At 37.4% G+C, this 5,933-nt stretch overlaps 1 pseudogene; it reads right to left on the bottom strand.

Annotated features, from left to right (window-relative positions):
- Positions 1 to 537: 537 nt before the first annotated feature.
- On the bottom strand, positions 538 to 5,568 carry LOC140841350 (uncharacterized; annotated as a pseudogene).
- Positions 5,569 to 5,933: the final 365 nt, after the last annotated feature.

The following is a 5,933-nucleotide window of genomic DNA, read 5'->3' as shown; positions in this document are numbered from 1 at the left end:
GGCGAATCAGTGGTACACGGAACCTTTTTCTACCAATGCTTGTTCCTCACCAACGCTGTCTTCTCGGTCCATGGAATAAAAAGCGCGAGAAATGGTGACTCTATGATGTATGCCTAGTTTTAGATTTTAGGTTTGTATTTTCTGTATCAGAGGGATATAAAGCTTTACTTTATGAAGTGTGACTGTTGTATTCCACTTATATATTTATTTATTTATTTACTTACTTATTATTGAATATTTGATTGATAACGGCAGAAAAGAAGCATTTCTTTAAGAAGTTTAACTTAAAAGATGTAACAGACATGTATCATAGAAAACAATAAACGGAGACGTTGTGTTAAACTTGTGGCGAAGACCACGACTATTAATTAAACGAAACCCCCTCACCAGGAATTGCCAAAACCTAGCTTGGTTCCTGGTAAAAATGACAAAAGATTAGCTAACACGCAACATACGACCCTGTGAGCCGTTGGAATTAAAATTTTATACTCTCATTAATATCATACTAAAAATTTGATTTTCTGTTTCATGCAAATATGTATGATTATAACGAGACTAGCATGTCGCAGATTTGGAAAGAAACATAATAGTAAAATAAGTGAACTTCAAAAACTTTTCCACTAGGACTGACTATTAAGCAACATCAACGAGATGAAATGCACACAAACACCAAATTGAAAACACGTTTTTAGTCTTTCTTCTTTATTCATCAAACTCCTCCACATTCAACTTAATGAGAAGGGGAGGAAACAAACTGTCGGGGTAAACTAAAAATATCTTTCTCTTCAAAAGGAGATGCCCACTCTCGAGAGCCGCCATTGTTTGGTTCAGAGGAAGATACCCTCTCCTGCAACCCCGGATGTGATGTACCATTCTCGTTGGGCAGGCTGAGACCCACACTACAAGGAAACGAATCATATTTACGAGCACTGTTTTGTATGGCATAGTTCGGTGCAGTCCATAACCCGTTCGGCCTTGAAGACGATAATAACCCACGATCCAAACTCCAGTCTATGTTAGAGTAATCAAATTGGGGTATTGAGCTTCCAGTTGTCCAGTCAACTGAGGATGGAGAACCTGCCGAGCCATTGATGCCAAGCCCAGAGAAGAGTCCGAGGGACGAGGCGGGAACAATTGTTGGTGATGCCCCTCCTCTGCTCCACCAGCCATTGCTCCTTGATATCCCTTGAGAATCCATTGAGCTACTGCCCAGCATAAATTGCTGCTGTGATTGGTAATGGAGTGGGTTGTAAGACAGATTTGAACTACCATCGTTGGAGCTCAGGCTTCTGGTGATAGCAACAGGTGGCACTAACCCAATAGCCTTCCCTGTTTCGACACTCTTGGGATACCAACCCGTAGCTGTACTCGGAGGAGATGAGCTAATACTGGAGATTGGAGCCTGCTTCAGATTAATGGACTGGGGTCGTTGCATCATAATGACCGGCTCTATAACTGATCCAAGCTGCAAATTCTTTAATTCATTTCCAACAGCCAAATAACGGGTTTCCGTCTTAGCTGGAGGAAGTGAAGCCTGTAATGATGATGCTAATGAATAGGAGACAGAAGGATTAGATCCTGCAGTAGCCCACCTTTTATCTGATGGGACAGCAATCTGCTGCGGTTTAGCCCACTCCAAGTTCGGTGGTATTTTATTCAATGGCTGAGTGCTTTTACCAGGATCGACTGACGAGACTGCTCCTACTGCAACTTTGGTGTAGTTGAAATCCTTTTCATCCCTTTGTTGTATGCCAGATGAAGTTGGTCTCACTTGCGCTCTTACTGCATTCTGTACAAGAGTCATAGGTACCTTACCATTGGCTACAGTAGGCGAATCACCCATTGCTTCAGGCTTGGGAGAGGTAGCTGGAGGCTCCTGCTTCTGCGTTTTTAATGTTTCTTCAGCCATATCAAGGTCACCCTCAGAGGAAACTACAGCTCTTTCAACTTCCTGCTTGGACGCCTTATACCTTATTTCCATGTCCGAAATACGAGCAAGCTCTTCTGATATAGTCAATTTTCAAGTTACCCCCACCGTCCAAATTATGTTCCCTGTGCTTTTCTTCATCGCCTCCTTCAAAAAGCCAAGCTACAGATTCCTCTACTCTACCTTCATTCAGTATAAGAGCCATTGTCGCCCGTTCTTGAGAGAAACCCATGGCAACAAGCTGCTGAGAAAGTGCTTCTAGCTTTCTCGACATAAGATAACCACTGCAACGCTCATGCAGTTCTTGAGCTCGTCTCTCTTTCTGACGCTGATGTTTTTTTTCATTCTTCTGGCGTATTTTTTCTCTTTTGTCGTTTTCAGCTCCAGGTACTGACTCCTGGAGAGTTGCAGGTTTAGGTGCTTTTTCTTTATGGTCTTCTGACTCACCAGACCAGCTGCCATTATTGGAAACAGAATCATACTCGGTGCCAGCCTCAAATGAATTCCCAATATGATCATCCATATCATCTATATTTCGGAAACGTCCATTCACATGAAACGGACCGGCAGAAGTCCCTAGCATTGTCTCAAATGTTTGGAATGCTCCCAAAAGAGGATTGAATCTAGTTGCAGATATCCCGCCACTGGTGTTAACATGACCCAACGGCTTAGAAGAACCCTTTGGAGGTTCCTTCCCAGCCTTTTTGTCTTTAGACTTGGATTTTGATGCTGGAGACATGACCTCAACTTCGAATTCTAATTCTGCCACACTAGAGAGAAGTGTTGCATCAGCCGTGAGCCATCAACAGACAAGATTATAATCTCAGCACTCAATTACATATGTTGTAAAAAATCATGCATATTTCAAAAAGTGTCAGAATCAATTTTCATCTTGCAAAACACACGTTATCTAGTCAAAACTCTAAGTAAAGAAATACCTTCAACAGATTTCATAAAATTTAATATCTTATGTGTAACTTCAGCAAAACATTAAACAAAAATGACAAAAGTGACAAATAGCATGAGAGACAGGAGAATATATTTAGAGTTATGGAAAGAAGACAGAAATGAAAAAGGTGAAGCCAACGTGCATGCCTTATCAGATGCTTGTGCCTTGCCATTAAAGAGGTGCCATACACCTTGCTGTGCCTTGGAGGGCTTTGAAACTTATCTTTACTAACAACGAAATTATTATTACTTAAGAAAAAAGAATTCAACTTTCACCTACAGCATTAAAAAACTTAGTAAGCCTATTTTGAAATCACAATAGCCTAACTTGGCCTAACAAAACTCTCATCATCAACATCATCATCATGAACATTCCCACTATTTATGGGGTTGGAAACATAGATATTATTTCACCAAATTAAGAAATTTTCTCACAAGATATTCTCGTTAACCACCTTTATCTAAATTTTCAATGGTTTACTCCTCATTCTATTCCTTCCATTAACCTGTCAATTTAACATATTTTGGTTGAATTAAGGCCGTGTTTGGTCTCTTTCCTCATCACATGCCCAAACCATATAAGACGTCTCTCCCTGATCTTATCCTCTATGGAGGTTATACCTAGATAGGTCATAATCCTTTCATTCTTAATTATATACTTGCGTGTTTTGCCACACTTCCATCTTAATATACGCATCTTTGTTACCGACATTTTATGCATATATAGTATTGTAGTGTACCAACAGTCCAAGCCATAAAGCACAGCTGGTCAAACAATAGTCGTATAACATTTCCGTTAAATCTCGCAAGCATCCTTTCATCGCATGAGACTCCTCATGTATCCACCATTTCATCCACTCTGCTTTAATCCTATGGTTTATATCTTCTTTGATATGACCAGCATTTTGGACAATAGATCCTAAATAGATAAACGCTTCATACTCTGGAACTTCTCGACCTTCAATTTCAATTAAACTATCCATTCGTCTAGATTCAGGACCAAAGTTACAAGTTAAATATTCCCTTTTTAGCGACTAATTCTAAAACATTCAATCGTATGGCCTAACAAAACTCTTTTATGTAAAAAAATTTATGGTTCATTATGCATCCAAATGCTTTCACTTGGTATGGTTTTGTAACGAATTTTAAGAAACTAGAGAAAAAGAAGATAAAGGACATATTCACAATTCAAGTTAATCATTTAACTTTGAACATACCTAATTAATCCAAAAATAAACATTTCATCGATTTATGTGAAACCTGGGCAGTTTTTAAAAACAATTTTTCTATAATATAAATTAAATAGAAATTTGAATATCCATATATTTCTTGATTTCAACGCAAATTTGAAAAAAACTCATCTCGACAATCTTTTGTAGGCTTTCTGCAAATAGTCCTGAACGATTCCCCAGCAATGACTTTCATAGCTTCATGCATAACATGCATATCCAAAATGTTTTACTTCAAATATTTTTGTCTATTAAAATACTCATTAGAAAACCAGCATCATGATCTATCTCCGTAACATATCATTGCTTGAATGAAAATAAATCAAAACTTGAATCCTTGAATGTTCGTATAACATCCACCACATGGATGCAAACACATCAAAAGTCAATAATAGAAAATGGTTTTACTAATAAGACCAGTTTTGTTGTATCAAGATTTTCGAGCTCATTCCACCATTCTACAGAGAGAATTATTGTTTTTCTGATACTGGATCATAGTAATTCCAAAAGAGATTACTCACGGTATCTTCATCATCATCATCTAACAAAAGATCCTTTTGTTTAATAACTCAACATTGATTTTATGTTGTGTTTACAACTCACTAATTATCATACTTAAAAACCACATTCTTAATTTTCTCTTCACCCCACCTTATTCATCTTGGTCAAAATATTTATCTCATGGTAAGGATATAAATCTGCTCCCAGAATCTCCATGCTCCAAATTCATGCTATGAAAGAGCATCAAACCTCTGACTTAGTCCAAATGTAAAAAATTATGACAACTATTAATTCCGGGGAGAGGTCCAAATCGAAAATGAAAATAAAGACCTGCCGCCCCTATACAAAAAAACCTAAATTCAAATCAATATTCCTTAAAAAGCCAGAAAACACATCAAATTTCACCGAACATCATAAAAAAAACTATCATCCACTGATAAACACGTCAAATTCAATGCATGTTCAAATTCAATCAATTTAATTTGATTCCAACCGAACAAACGCATGCCAAACCCAGGTACACAAAGGTCAATCATCGTCGCAGATTAGTCAATCCAATAAATAATTGATGTATAAATTACCAGACAGCAATCAATAGCCGAGCACAAGGAAAAATCACTAATTCTTTCAATCGAACGGCCATTAACTAGCATCAATTCTTAAAATTTAAATGAAAAAAACATGAAAGGGATACATTCCATTCTCAACCCTAGCCTTTCCCGATCGATCACAAAATTAGATAGCTAAGTGTGGGGGCGTCACCTGAAACGAATCGATCGATGGAGAAATCCAGCGAGGCGTGCACGATCGTTGTGGAAGAACGGAGGATTTGTTTTGGTGAAAATCAACGAGGAGAGGTGTACAGCGAAATGTGCGTATTAAAGGATATTGAAAGAAAAAGGAGAGTGACAGGCAATGCGAGGCTGATAAAGGAAACTCAACAGACCGGATTAGGGTTTTTTTTTCCATACATTCCGGTTTGTACATTTTCATTTTAAAAAAATTATGAACATACAAAATGAGAAATAGCTTAGCGTTCTATTCACGAATCTTTACATATGAGACGAGTCAATTCTACCGATATTTACAATAAAAAGTAATACTCTTAGCATAAAAAAATATATTTTTTCATAGATGACCCAAATAAAAGATCCGTCTCACAAAACACGACACGTGAAATCGTCTCACATAAATTTTGGTCCATAATTTATGGTATCCATATTAAGAAACAATATGTATTTATATATGTATACTACTATACTAACATTTTACTAAATAATTTTGATATTAAGGTCAAAATATATAAAACATGGAGCAAGAAAATGATT

Source organism: Primulina eburnea, chromosome 9 (genome assembly GCF_022965805.1).
Source record: "Primulina eburnea isolate SZY01 chromosome 9, ASM2296580v1, whole genome shotgun sequence".
NCBI lineage: Eukaryota > Viridiplantae > Streptophyta > Magnoliopsida > Lamiales > Gesneriaceae > Primulina > Primulina eburnea.
Note: the sequence above shows the minus strand (reverse complement) of the source record. Positions and strands in the feature narration are given on the sequence as shown.